The 15,678-nt window shown below is 40.7% G+C and overlaps 1 long non-coding RNA gene across 1 annotated transcript in view; it reads left to right on the top strand.

Annotated features, from left to right (window-relative positions):
- The first annotated feature begins 2,191 nt into the window (after positions 1–2,191).
- The window catches only part of LOC147571869 (uncharacterized), a 131,302-nt gene continuing 117,815 nt past the window's right edge, over positions 2,192–15,678 (top strand). Inside the window, exons 1-2 of the long non-coding RNA XR_015246896.1 lie at positions 2,192–2,396; positions 3,856–3,953. This is a non-coding gene — a long non-coding RNA (uncharacterized LOC147571869). The remainder of the gene's footprint in view (positions 2,397–3,855; positions 3,954–15,678) is intronic.

Here is a 15,678-nt window from a genome sequence, read left to right as displayed (position 1 = left end):
CACCATTCTCCAGAACCTTACTGTTCAAACTGTGGCTCATGTGCCAATATCATCTCTGGAAATAGAAATCTTGATAAAATGCAGAGTCTTAGGCCCCGGCTTGGACCTCATATAGTGGAATCTGGATTTTAACAAGATCTTCTGGTGATTCATGAAACACATTAAAATTTGAGAAGCACTGCTATAGAACAGTTCAGAACATTAATATTTTTTGCACTCGATTGTGAAGTGCCTCCACTGAGAGATAACAATCTTTGTTGGAAAAGCTTCAGAGATGTTTTCAAATCGAATTCTCTGCTTCAAAACTTATCTTGTCAGGTTGATCACGCCATGGTGTTCTTAAATCCCTTTACGGATTGTAATTCTTCACTGAGTTTTTAAAGTGTTGCCTGAAGGTGGTCCTGTCTGTACTACTAATGGGTTTCAGGAAAAGAACCATTCTGGTGTTTTCTGTAAAGCTCAGAATCCCAAAGAATGAGTAGACAGACCCAAAGCAATAAAAGCAGAAGTCATGTGGCAGACTTCACCAGCAGTGTGATTCTTTTCTCCTTAAACAACCGCAACTAATATTTGCACAGTGCTTTACAGTTTGCAGAACCAATTTTACACACACAACGCACACAGAAGCATATACTTGGTTAACTTGAGGTTGAAATGCTTCAAATTAGCGGACGCCTGGGTGGCGCAGTCAGTTAAGCGTCCGACTTCTTGACCTCAGCTCAGGTCATGATCTTGTGGTTCAGGAGATTGAGCCCCTCGTCAGGGATTCTCTCTCTCTCTCTGCCCCTCTCCAGCTCATGCTCTCTCTCTCTCTCTCTCTCTCAAAAATAAATAAATAAGCTTCAAAATGAAGAAATGCTTCAAACTGGAATGTTCACTGAAGATTACAAAATTTCTTAGGTGTCTTGAAGTCCCGGATTTGCTTCCAAATCACTTTACTGCCCTTACCTAAACTAGCGGACAATGCACATGTTGAAGGGAACCTCGCAAGGCTGTGGGTCTCAAGGAGCTATTTCACAAGGCAGAGAAAAAGCAAGCTAAAATCAAAGATAAGAAAGTTATTATCAGCTCTTTAGGGCTCTCAAATTTTATAGTCATTGTGTATGTTCAGCTTTCAGAGTTTAGAATCTTGGATCAAAATTTAGACAAACTATAGGCATGCAGGTAATGAGTATATGCATTAAGTAACATATATTGGTACACTCAAAAAAGTAAACGATGTGGGCTGGCTCCAGAGGGGAATTCACGGAATATCTGCCAGACAAAGAGGACCAAGAGGTATTTTTCTGCCAATTCGTGAGGCAGCTTTCACAGATCTTAGGTACTTCCTTTTGTGGTGTGAATTGAAATTCATTTATTGAGAGTGAAGTCCATATTCACTAAGCCTAGCTTGAATGGGTCTTACAAGACCAGAGGTTACTAGGCTGTGACCAACCTACCCTTGAATCCTAATTCTATCTCTTATTAACTCTCTGACCTCTTATGGTCATGTGTATGTTTCTAAATTTCCATTTCATCATCTATAAAAATGGGGATCCTAAGAGCTTACACCCCCAACAGTCACTGTGAGCACCAAAGGGAATGTAATGTACCCTGACTGGCATACATGAAGCCTCGGTGAGTCCTTTCAGTATATATTTTTGAACATGTATATGGTGGCAGGTGCAAGTGCTCCCAAGATAAGACAAAACACCAGCGGGGATTATTGACGTAATCACACAAGCAAATGGCAAATTGCTCTGCAAGCTTATAACAGGGTTTAACCTATTAACAAAGATTTTGTTGGACTGAGGCTAGACACTCTCAGCGTGTATACAGCAGAACTTACTGAAGATGGGGAAACAACACAAGTGAAAGGTAGGAGGAGATACCTTGAAAATGATACTCGCATGTGAGCTCTGGCAATTTCTTTTGTAGAAACCTGCCTTGTTTGTGAGTTAGGCGTCTGAGCTATTATCACATAAAGAAGGCAGCGTAGGATTTTGCCAAAACCTTTGTGCAATCTAGATTGGGTGTGTCTACTTATGACTGCATTTCAGATGTGTGGGGAGGGGTAAGTGACTGATCTCTCTTTCCTCCGCCGCTCAAAGAGAGCAACATTTTTATTATGTCTGCTTTTTTTGAGGATGTAATCTGGTGGCTACCATCATTTTTGTCTTTTATTCTTATGATTTTTTTCCAATAGAAATGAGGACAGGAAGACTGCCCTTCTGAACCTCCTCTCTGTCAAAGGACTTCTAGGGATTTTCAGCATGTGGAGGAAGATCAGAAAGTCTCCGCGGAACTTCTGCCAAACTGCTGAAGTCACAGACTCTTCCCACACTCCCCTGGGTCTCGTCAATTCTTATCAAGGATTCAGGGGTGGCAGCAGCAGCCTTCCCACTTCAGAAAAGGAAGTGAGTAGAGCAGGGGAAAAGAAAACTAACACTGGGAGGCACAAGGCTCCTATCAAATGTCAACTCATCTGTGTCTGACCATCAAAGAGGCTTAGGTTTGTGTAAAAGTGGGTGTCCAAGCCAGCAGCTCTCAGCTTGATGGGTGCCACAGAGGGGAATGTTTATTTCTGTGCCCATGTTGCAGAAGTCGGGTAGTTGGGAACCAGAAATTAAGGGGAATTTGTTGAGTCAAATTTGCAAACCGTTTGACCTTCCTTAGCTCTGTCTTTAAAACCTAGTCCCATTCATTCAGCATGTTAGGTGCCTGCATAGCTAACAAAGCCCAGCATCCTGGCTTGATACACTGAAGGCTTCTTGGAGGGCTTACAAAGCATTTTGAAGAGTTAAATGTAAATGAATCAGGAACACATGGATTCAATTTCCCTGGAAATTCACATGTGCTTGGAAATGAAGGGGGGCAGTGTCTGGCCAAATGTGCTTTGATTTATCTGACCCCAAAATATATCCCTCCCCTCTCCTTTCCTCCCCTCAGAATCATTCAAAACTTTGCTTAATGTCAAACTATGGCTGGGTTCTTGAGACCCTTGAATCCTGGAGTGGTTTGAGTTCCTGGAGTTAAAAAGGGCATTCAGGGAGCCTTATTCCACCACCCCCTGCCCTCCAACTAAAGGAAAACCATCTCACATGGTTTTCTTCTATTTAATAGGGTTACATTAAAGCAAGGATGTGATGATGTTGGTTCAATCACAAAGCAAACCACCTACTGCGCATCATTTCTGCCAGTAAAACTCAGGTTTGCTTTTTCTAGGAAACCACCACTAGGATAAAGGAGCAGAATTATACAACCATTGTCATCATCACTGCCATCATTATCATCATACACCTAAAGTTTTGTTCGGGTGTGGAGTTTCAGAACACCTTTTAAAATAATTATCACTTTTAATAGCCATAACTGTCCCTTGCATGGAGTGTTAAAGATTGTTTATAATTGCCTAGAATTATCTAGAACCTACTTAGGGCTATCAGGCAGAGGGATCCCTTAGTAGGGGACCTAGGGGCTGGCCGATAGAGTCTGGTAAATTTGCATCTCATAAGTTTGACTAAGAGTACTTTAGACACAACTGTTCTGGTCCCCTCCTTTCTCAGAAATTTCCGATAGTGAAGAGAAGTTAGAAATTCAACTTTTGACCTTAAAGTCTTGTCACAGACTGGAATCAAGCTGTGGTTTGTCAAAGGCTGACATCAACTGCAGTAATTACTCGGATAATCAAGAAGCAGCTGGATCTATACTTTGGGTCCCTTGTCAGCATTAATTGATTTTACCTTGTCCTTTTGCTCCCTCTTGGGCCAGTTGGAGACCACTACCTATTTAAGCATGTACTTCTTCCTGGCTGGCTTTCTCCCTACCCACCTAGTTAACATTGTTCCTTGGTGTCTTTGGAAATGTTTCTTCCCATAGGTTGCAGATTTGTCCTGTGACGATGTCTGCGTGTGGTGACCACCAGAGGGAGCTACTTAATGACCTTAATGATGGAGTGAGGGCAGAGCAGGAAGAAGGTAAGGGCAACTTCTGGCTGACTCTCCAAGGGTATCATGGACAGTTCTCAGCTATTCTTGCTATGCCTCAGCCATACTTACAACTCTTTTCCTACTCCTTTTTCTCTTCTACCTACATACTCCTAGCATGTTGAATGACTAGCTCCTCCGAGATTCCTTAAAGCTCTGGCTTAAATATCACTTTTTTTCAGAGAGGCCTTCTCAAATCACTCTATGAAATGAAGGTCCCAGACTCCTCCCAACTTTTACCTGTAATGTATAATCCTGTTTATTTCCTTAATAACATATCATGATATGTGATGACACTGTTTACTGTCTTTTCAGCTAGGGCTGAAATCTCTTGCAGCTAGGGGTAACTTCTGCCTTGTTCATCAGTTTCCGCATACCTAGTAGCTGCATACCGTAGCTGATCAGTAAAAAATTACTGATTGATGGATTATTCTAGTGAGCAGTCCAAATGTTGGGGGGTGAGATCAAAAACCAATCATCATAGTGAGCAGTGACTATCCTTATACATTTTTTTAAAAAGACAGAGTATCTTATCCACCATTTTTACATATATAAAGTAAGAGTCAATATTTATAAGGTGACCTCTCTTTTTTTTTTTTTTTTTTAATTTTTTTTTTCAACGTTTTTATTTATTTTTGGGACAGAGAGAGACAGAGCATGAATGGGGGAAGGGCAGAGAGAGAGGGAGACACAGAATCGGAAACAGGCTCCAGGCTCTGAGCCATCAGCCCAGAGCCCGACGCGGGGCTCGAACTCACGGACCGCAAGATCGTGACCTGGCTGAAGTCGGACGCTTAACCGACTGCGCCACCCAGGCGCCCCTAAAGTGACCTCTCTTAACCGTGTGCTCTGTGAAATGCTGGGATAAAAGGTGGAACTTCACATTTTCTATTCATGGCATCATAATTCAATGTTGTAGTATGTGAGGAAGGTTCATATCTCACAAGTCTGATGAAAGTGACGAGAGGGAAGCATGAAAATAGTACCAGCTACAATGATGGTAAATTCCTATGTGAAGGAAGTGGTCACAAGTCCCATCAAACAAACTTTTATTGAGTTCTGTAAGAGTGTGCAATTAGCTTGTTATTCATTTATTGTAAAAGATCCTTTTAAAGTTCATTTATTTATTTTGAGAGAGAGAGAGAGAGAAAGAGAGAGCAAGCAGGGGAAGGGCAGAAAGAGAGAGAGGGAGAGAAAGAATCCCACGCAGGCTCCATGCTGTCAGTACAGATCCCAATGCGTGGCTTGATCCCAGGAACCTGAGCCACAATGAAGAGTTGGACTTTTACCCAACTAAGCCACCCAAGCACCCAATTAGCTTGCTATTTAAATAATGATTATTTTTACCCTAGATGAATGCATAAAAAGAATTAAGATTTTCAAAGATAAATGAAAAATCAGATCTCTTCCCTTTGGGTACATGAAGAGATAAAGAAAAATAAAATCAAAGAAAATAGGAAAAAATGACAGGTCGAAGATTATTTCACTGTTCAAAATGTATACCATAAATTTTTTGATATTGTGCTAAAGTTGCTTGTAAGTTTTGTTCTGATTTTCCTAGCAGCCAGTGTAATGAGTAAAATATGATTTAGTATGTGATTTATAGGCAGGGCCAGCTACATAATTTGCTGGCTCCAGTGCAAAATGAAAATGTGGGGCCCCCTTATTCAAAAAGCAGGAAAAATGCCATTAAATGTAATAAAACATGAAACTTTTTCCTTTCTTCCACGCTCTCACTCTAGACCTGTCATGGTGTTTTTTATTTGTTATTTAATGGCTCGCTCCCTCGGGCATGGGAATACTGGCTGGTGAAGCAGACTCAACAGGACTGGGAGTGTTTCCCACCCCCCAACTGACCCCCACTTGGCTTACTTGCCCACCTGCTGCTGGGTCCTCCTTCCTGCAGCCATAAGACCTATATACTATGCCCTCTTTGGGGGCAAGAAAAACAGTCTGCTCTTCCCACAGCCTGCTGCCCCCACCCACCAAGAATAGGCATCCCCCAGAGGACTGAAAATCCTTTGCTAGGGTGTGATCAGGACCCAGACAGGGTGTGAGCAAGAGGTTTGCCCCACCAATCACATGAACCAAGCATCACAGTAGAGACCACCACTGCTGTGTCCCAGCCTGAGACACCACAGGGTCTACATCATCTGACCCCTTCCTTCTCCATGGCCCAGGCTTCTGCACAAACCCTCCCTGGGTGCATAGTGCTCACCGGCCTGGGAGAGAGAGGCCAGGCAGTGCCTGGGGTGCAAAGGAGCAGGGTGCAACAGCAGTATCTGGGTGGGCCTAGGAAGGGGAGGTCAGCTGGGCCCAAGGCAAAGCAATGGGAAGTCAAGAACCCATCTCAGGGAGGCAGGAATACATTGCGGGGGGGGGGGGGGGTGGGTACTGCACATGAGCTGAAGCTTCAAGCTTAGTGCATGCTGCATTGTCCCAAGCTACTTCATGTACAAAATATAAATTTAAAAATAAAATTCTTCAAAATTTCAAAACAGTGAAAAGCATTAAAATCCAAGCAAGGGAACTTTTGAGGATAGGGCCTCAGTCACATGAAGTTGACCCCATTTATAGAGTCTGTAAGTTAAAAAGAAAAAAAAAAATCCTAGTTGCCAAAAGGAAACGCGTCTGACCTTGACACTGAGACCTGAAGACTCAGAGAAATTTCTCATCGAGGTCTATGTAAAGAAGACATTGTGTGATATAATTGGCAATGTCCTTAGAATTAATGCAATAAAACTGTCATTCTTAAGTACCTACTGTTAACCTTAAAAATAAAACTACCAGTTATTTTATCAGCAAAAAAAAAAAAAAATGAGTTTATTAGGAAACAGGGAGTTACAATCCAAGAAGAGCAAGCTATGGCAGAACCCTAGGCGAGTCTAGGGAACAAAAGGAGAGGAATGCTTTTTTATAGAGGAAAGGGGGATGTTGGAAAGACTGTTATAAGCAAAAAAGTCCATTGATGTAAACGGGCAGTTCAAAGTATACTGGCCTCTCATTGGCTTAGTTGTGACTGGCTCTCACTAGCTGGACTGTTGCTGGGCGAGGAGGAAAATCTTTCTTCCTCCTGCTGGGGTAGTAAGTCAGTGGCTGGTTACAAGGTAGGTCTCTTCCTGTTGGGTCTGCAACCAAGTGGTAGGGTGTGAGAGCTCCCCCTGCTGGCTTTCCGACTCCATTTTAAGTGAGATTTCCTCGTAATTAATTTTCACACTACTATGCGTCGTCATTGTACTTACTTTACAGTTTGGAAGAGCAGAAAACAAGGACATAAACAAAGAAACTAAAAATCCCCATTCCACAAGCTGTAGGAAATGCTGGAGTGCTTTTCCAGACTCCAGCCAATGCCTTTTCTTCTGCACTTCCCTACCGGTGGTTCTGTCATCATCCCACTTTGCATTTCAGCTCAAAGTCTCCTCTCCTAAGGAAGAGTCTCCTATTCTCCCAACTAGACCAGGGACCTTTTGCACTCCTCATATTCCCCTCTATTTTAACTTCATGGCACTGTTCACAGAGTTTGTAATTATGAATTTGTTCATATTGTCATTTGCTTACGCTCTACTCGCCCCTGGCTAGACTGTAGGCTCAGAGCAGCAAGGTGTGCTTTGTTCTGCCTCCGTCACATGTGCCTAGCGGCTGGCACGGTTATCCTAGTATTCCTGCGTCTCTTTGCCACGGGTAGATTCGATTTAAAAATACTGTATTGAATGCACACTTACTTGGTGCCAGATACATGGCTGCATCCTAGGGATAAAATAATGAGCAAGACTCATGATCCGTGTCCTCAGAGAAGAGTCTGTTCCTCTCCAAACTTCCTTGACAATTTTTGCCTGCGATCTCTTTGCTCCAATCATATACTTCACTTGTTTTTTGAACAGAGTCCGTGTGTTCCGCGTAATTCTTTTGATCCAAATGCCGTCCTTCCAGATATTCCCTTTTACTCCTATTTTTTAAACATCAGATTGTCTTCCATGTTGTAAAAATGTCTAGGAGCCTCCCCCTGGCAAATATATTCTGCTCTTCAGGAGTTAGAGACTTTAATAGAGTATGTGTTATACTGCCTGAAGACTACAGTTGTCCTCCCTCCGCCCCCAACCACCACCTTATCCACAGAAGATATTTTCTAAGACCTCAGTGGATGCCCGAGACCACAGACAACACCGAGCCCTATGTATATTATGTTTTTTTCTAGACATACATACCTATGATAGTTTAGTTTATGAATTAGGCACAGCAAGAGGTTAACAAATAATAACTCCTAACAGAATAATTATAGCGATATACTGTAATAAAAGTTATGTGAATGTGGTCTCTCTCTCTAAGTACCTTACTGTCCTGTACTCGTTCTTCTACTTGTGATGATGTGAGGTGATACAATGCCTACACGATGAGATGAAGTGAGGCAAATGATGTAGGCACTGTGACTTAGCGTTAGGCCACTACTGACCTTCTGATGACTTGATGGAAGGAGGACAATGTGCTTTTGGACCACCATTGACTGGGGGGGTAGCTGAAGCCACAGAAAGCAAAAGCACGGATAAGGTACATTTCCCAAACTCCCTTGCAGCTGGGTGTGGTCGTGTCCTTCATTCTCACGAGTAAGTGGGGGGAGATGACTACAGCTTCCACATCATGTACTTAAAAGGAAATCGTTTGCTGTCCACTTCAAATTTGTTTGCCTCTTACCTTGGTCTGGAATGTGAACAATTATGGTGGAAACCTCACTTCAATCATGCACGCAAAAACAAGTCTCCAGGAAAAGAAGATAAGGTCAGTATTTGGTTACCCTTGTATGCTAATACAGAGGACTTAGTTTAAATCATAGTATTTAACGTGCATGTTCATAAATAAACGTGCTCCTTTATTTATGGATGTACTATCTTTATACAGTTCTCTCTCACGTTAACTGCAGTCCCTAATTACACATTTTTTTAAAAAATGTAGAACAAATTGTTCTACAAATTGGACCAATGTCAGAATCCCAAATTCTATTTTTTGAGAAAGGATGATAGTTAATCAACTGGTAGTTGAAATTAAAAATGGAATCAGTTGAAATTGCCTGGAAATAGAGTCTCTCTCCTTTTTCAGCAGGAAATGGGGACGAGGAATCAGTCACATACCTGAGGTGCTCCTAGAGCAGGGGAACTTGACCAATAATGAATGCAGGCACCTGAAATACCACCCTGAAACAGCATGGATTTTGGTTGTCCAAACATAGATAACCCTCAGGATTGCATGTCTGAGGGTTAGACAGAAAGGCTTACTGGTAAAATGGCAAGTCTTTGGGGATTCTCTTTTCTTCTCTCAGCCTCTGAAGAAAGATGTGACTAACTCTAAACACCAGGAATGGCCTTTCTTCCCGTATCATCTCCCATTAGCAACACTAGATCATTGAGTATAGTAATTTAATAACCCTAGACTCTTAGATCTGAACTCCACATTTTTCAAAGTAGGAAAATGATGGAGAGAACAAAGCATCTTTGATTTTTTTGCCAGATTTTTCAACCTATCAATCTTGTTTCATAAAATAATTATCAACTTCACTGTTCCAGAGCAGATCAACCAATAAGAGATCCATAATTTTTCCTACAGAAGGGACAGACTCCCTGGAGACAATTGGCTGAGAACTTACTTACCAATGAAACATTGTATAAATTTTAAAAAGCAACATCACTTGAAAGAAACAGAAGTATAGGAATACTTTCAGCTAAGAGTCATTCCCCATAGAAGAGCCTTTCACAGATAGAGGCTCTCGTGCAAGAAAATTTTCAACTTTTCACAGATAGAGGCTGTCATGCAAGAAAATTTTCAACTCCTTCATTTTCAAAATTTCAAAACTCCTTCATTCTCCTAGTCTTAAAAATTGATGTTCTCTTTCTGTCTGATGCTCCTCTCCCCTCTTCTTATACTCTCGGAAATATTTGATGCTAACATCCCCTCTGACTCCTTTCTTTCAACTGGCTTCTGATCTAAGTTCATCCTCTAAAAAGTAACTTATAAGGCCCTTTGTGATCTATCCCCTGCCTCTGTTTTTATTCATTCACAACCTGCCACTCTGCCAAGTACGTTCCCTGCCTTTCTTCCTTGGCAGTTTCTTTAAATGTGTTCTTCTCTGCTCTGGAAGACCTAAAGGCACCCTCACTTCCCACCCACTGCTTTGGCCCCAATACCTTTATCTGGCAAATTCTTATTTGTTTTCTAAATCTTGGTTCTTCTTCTTGCTATTGTCTCTACCCTCCCTCCTTGCCCCAAATCCTTTCTGTAAGTTCTATATCTTGACAGTTTTATGTATATGGTCTCCTACATCAATCGCCATCGTTGGTTTACTGTCTGAGGCCTTTCACAGACCTTAAATAAGCTGACAGCTTGGAGATGTAAACCGATCTTTTTATTGCTAAAGCTCAAAATAGTGCCTTCACATATAGTAGATGTTCAATAAGTGTTGAGTTAGGAGGTAAAGAGCTGAAACAAAACCTGGCATAATATTTTTACATTTCTCTAATTATACTCTTAATTCAGGTTGTTACCAAATGTCAATCTGTGGAAGAAAAATTAGAATCAAGCCTATTACAGCCAAGTATTTATCTTCCTCCTGGTTTCAAACTTCTTTTAAAAGAGGAATTAGCAGTTCTTTAATACAGCAGCACTATAATCCCCTTTCCAAAAATGCCAGAGGTCACCTGGAAATAGAATGGCTGAGCAAGGATTAAAATGTAAGAATAGGGGACTTTGGCTAAGTTAACTGGATCACTGCATCCATGTCCTTGTTAAATATGCTTTGTGGACCATGACAAGAAAGCATGGTGGGGGGTCATGGGATGAAGAGCTTAAGAAGGAAAGAAGGTTTATTGATTGATAGTAATCAATTCATCTTATACTACGCTTCTTTTCTTCTGATCGCCCCACTTATATTCTTCAACCTGATAACCTTCATTAACGATAGACAAAAGTCACATGTCTCCAGATATTGTGATTGTTATTTTTGTTACAGAGGCACTCTATTCAGATCCCTAAATACTGGCAATCCCCCATGTAAATAAAAAGAAAATCCCCAGAGTTTTTAAAAAGAGTGGAGAGAACTTTAAATTTTCTTGAAGAATGAAAGATGATATGAAATACCTGTTTCTTCTTTGGAATTAACCGTTTGTATCTGCCAAAGGAGATATTTACCTACAGCCCATGATTTTCCCTTCCACTTATAGACTGAAATCTCAGGTAAAATCCACAAAAATTATTGCTCTAGTTTATTGGTTTATCATAGTGAACTGGGATAAAATGGTGACATTTTGTTGTATTATTCTGAAAAAAATTTTTTTTAATTTATTTACTTTTGAAAGAGAGCATGTGAGTAGGGGGAGGGTAGAGAGAGAAGGAGAGAGAAAGAGAAAGAGCACAAGTAGGGGAGAGGGCAGAGGAAGAGAGAGAATCCCAAGCAGGCTCCCCACTACCAGCGCAGAGTCTGACCCGGGGCTCGAACCCATGAACCAGGAGATCATGACCTGAGCTGAAGCCAAGAATCAGATGCTTAATGGACTAAGCCACACAGATGCCCCAGTGATAACATGTTGCATAGATAACAACCTTGGCTTATGTCTTGGTGAATCTCAGTAGACTTCAGTCAAAGAAGGGAAGTGAACTAAAGGAATGAGTACTTTATGCAACATATTCTGCTGGGAATCTGAGCTGAAATCATGAGACATAGAGACAGACAAAGTAGCTGCCTGATAACTATCTTTTATTTACATTGAGCTGGGCCATAATTCTTTTTGAGTTCCTTGAAGTCCCCTGAATCATCAAATAGAGCTTCCATTTTCTTAAACTTACTTGAGTAAGTGGTTATAAACAAATAGCAAAAGAATTTAGTGTGCTTAACAGTCTTCTTATGTTCTGAGGGAAGAATTAGGCACTTACTAACTATGCCAGGGACTATGCTTGGAACTTTACGTTTTATATACATATAAGATAAATATTAAAATGTACATAATATATTTCAAAAACTTTGCTTATAAGGTAGGCACTATTAAGTCCATTTAACAGAAAAAGGAAATGGAATTAAAAGATATTAAGTCACTTTCTCAGGGTCTTCTATCTTGTAATTATGGGAGATAGAATTCAGGTCTTTTTTAATCTCACAAAAAATTTGTCCAAGTTCTTAGCACCATCACAACGGGAAATCTTTCAGGAAATAAAAAGACAATGAAAAATATACAGAGAATGGAAGCAGTAGTGAATTTTACTTTAATTGGCATTGAGAAAAATTAAGCCCGTTCTTCTAGACATACAACAGACCTAAATTGTGCGGTTGGGGGTGGGAGTGGGGAGAAGATTAAGAAGAGGAAGAGGAAGGAGAAAGATGAAGAAACAAGAATGGTCCCATGATGGAAACTTTACTGAATTAAAGTACTGAGGGGATTACCAAAGCTGAAATTTTTGAAATGTTCTCTTTGAAAACAAATAGAGCTAAAATGCTTCACTCACTTAAAATTGAATAATAAAAATAGTCAACAAAACCAGCTGATGCTTTAACTTCTACCTTTACTCATTACACTTAATGAAGCAAAACCAGGTCCCTGTATGAATGATTTAAATATATCCAATCTAGTGCTTACCCTATCTAATTTCCTTCTTAGGATTTTCTTGTTGTAGGGTCCATAACTCCTGAGCCCAGATTCTTAAGCTGTTCCTTGCTTGCCTTGAAATTCTATGTACTTGCCTCAAGATCAGTGTTCGCATCAGTGAAATTTAGCTCCACATATTTGGCTTGGTAATGTAGTAACGAAATACACAGGAGCTATGATCATGTGTGCTTAGGAAACATGAGGTTTCGCAAAGTTAAAGTTTTTAATTTTTCCTTGATTATTAAGTTACAGAACTTCTCCAAGTCCATTCTGAATCTTCACATGCAGGACCTCTCAAGTATTTTGATACCAGTTTCTTCTTTTGGAGGAAAAGCTCATGATACTTGTGTTTGGGGAGACATCTAATGAGAACTCTGTTCTTGACCAAGATTCCATAAAACGTGGACCTGAGACTACCAGTTGATATTCAAATCTTGCCTGGATATTTACTGCTGTCTTTTCCTGTGCTACTTTTTAGGGTTGACTTCCACCAGAGAAGGAAATATGGCAACCATTATCCCTTCTCAGACATTAGTATCTTGCTCTGTAAAAATCCCTTTTCTTCCCTGAGGATCCGAAAGACCAGAAATATCCAAAGTGGCTTCTTTTCAGTGAAAGTTTGAGGATTTCTTTTTTAAAGTCAATGAAATATAATAGAAAGACATTTATTTGAAATTTGTTAGCATCAATTGGTAATATTGTGTCATCCAACTTGTTACTTAACCTTTCTGAGGCTTACGTTTCCTACCTGGGAAAACTACATCTACATCATAGGACTGTAGTAGGAATCTACAATGTAGTGAATTCTTTCATGATATATCTAGGCATCACAGTTCCTTTCTTTCTTACTCAGTCTCCTGTGTGTCTCAGTGTATTATGTCTTCCTGGACTGATCTTCCAGAAATCTGAATCACACCCAGTACATGTATTCCCCATTGGTTAATGTCTGTCTTTGCAAATATTACCTTACCAACTTGCATGTGGAAAAAAAAAATTAACCGGATAATGAAAACTAAATGAAGAATTCAGACATTCAAAACAAGGTCTTTGACCCCAAGGAACTTATATTTGGAGTTACAAACATTTTGACAAATTCATATATAAATGGTATTAATAGCACAAGGCAGTTAATGATACTCAGAGAAAGAACAGAAGTGAAGATAAATGGCTATAAACTTTCAGAGGAGTGAGAAAATGAGGAGGTAGGACCCGAGTTTCAAATTCTTGAAAGGGTATGGTCTTCCCATGGAATCTGCAAGGCTCTTGAGAAGTTTGAGAGTGATGATGGAGATTGTTTAACCTTACTATGCTTCTTCAGTGTGCACATTTTTGGGTAGATATTTCTGCCCCTGAAGCATAGTAAGCCTCTGGCTGGCCTCGATCTGAGTTCTTAGCATTGATATGGTCATAGGTAACAGCTGGAGAAAGGGAGGCTGTGGGGAGTCCCACACAGTGGAGAAGCAAAAGTATGCCTGAGATACTCATAAGATTATAACTATATTCCAGCCACTCCACCAGCCTCAGAGAGATCCATGTAGGTTGTTTTTCATCTTTATCTGGTTTCCTAAACATAGAAAACATAGGTAAGGTTATGGAGAAGAGTTTGGCTCTAGCTGGCAACCTGAATATTTCCTAGATCTAGTTTAAAATACAGAAACAAAACGAAACCTTGGAAAACAAGAAAGAGAAGACTCAAAACAATGGACTTTTAGAAGTCTCCTCAGAAATAAGTCATGCTAATTTAATGGAGCAATAATATGCTTTTAAAGTTAAGAGCCATAACATATGGCAGGGAGAGCATGATGCCAAAGGAAAACTATAAAAAGGCCTGCCATTCACCAAGTCGTCACTAGAGGGGGTGGTTGCACACAGATAGCATTCACTTCCTGGGCAAGTAGTTGGCCCTCCTACTGTGCAGATTTCCCACCTCCACTAGCGGGTCACAGCTCTTCGTTGCCATGGGAACCCCTAAACAAGGGGTAAATATGTCGACAATAGCCATAGACAATTTTATTTTTCATCCTTTTTTAATGCATGGCAGTCTCCGAGCACTCCATCTGCAGCCTGATGTTGCTCACTGGCCTGTTAAGTCTGGGCAGCACAAGCCATCCATTATTGCTAAATGGTATCACAGCACGTAGCTCTGTTCACACACTGTGGTGCATTGTAAAGGTCCCTGCTCTGTGGAGAGAAAACCTCTTTTTTTCCCCCTCCCCTTTTTCCCTAGCTTGCTCCCCCTTCCAAGTGCAGCTGAATCTTCAAATGTGGATAACTCTTGAGTCTGTCTGTATCAGGCTAGTAGACATTCACAATGATTAAGCGTGGAGAAAGCCAATTTAATTTGGGGAAAAGAAGAATTGAAAAAGAGGCATTAGATTCATTCTTTGGGGCTCAAAGGTAAATGTTTGGGGTGGTTGGAAAGTAGTTAAAATAATTTGACTTACTAAAGCATATTCTTCTCAATGAAGTTTGTGATAGAATTAAGGGTAAAAATTAAGGCCACAGCCAAGCTTGTATAAAGACAGTCCACTTTGTAGGAGACACAGCTCTAAGTCATTAGGAAGAGCCATAGCCAAGGATGTAAACTAGGCAGAGAATGGGGCTGTGCTACCAGTAGCAAGTTTCCTTATTATCTATGCCTTGACTTCTGTGGTTGTGCCCATTATTTACTGTGTACCTACTAGGTATTATGCACTCCTCTGGATACAAGTATTAGTGGAGATGACTCTGCACCTGTGATGCTTATGGGCAAGGGCACTTTTATCCTCACAGAACTGGACCTGATCCAAGGGCAAAATAAGGTTGCTGTGGCAATAACAGAGATGCCTAACTCATAGTTAGACCTCTCCTCTCCACCAGGCCCTCTTCTCATATAAAATGAAGTCATTCCCATGGAATGACTAGGAGGAGAAGCAGGGCTTTAGACTTGGTTCTCGAGGTCAGGAACCAACTCAGGGGGATCACAGAAGCACCCTTGGTGTATATGTTGGTATGTGGCACTAAATAAATTTGTGCTCACTAAGTGAAAACCTAGAGATGGATGGATGGATGGATGGATGGATGGATGGATGGATGGATGGATGGAATAATTAAAT

The sequence above is a fragment of the Puma concolor genome, chromosome F2 (genome assembly GCF_028749965.1).
Source record: "Puma concolor isolate L17-30 chromosome F2, mPumCon1.1.hap2, whole genome shotgun sequence".
Classification (NCBI taxonomy): domain Eukaryota; kingdom Metazoa; phylum Chordata; class Mammalia; order Carnivora; family Felidae; genus Puma; species Puma concolor.
Note: the sequence above shows the minus strand (reverse complement) of the source record. Positions and strands in the feature narration are given on the sequence as shown.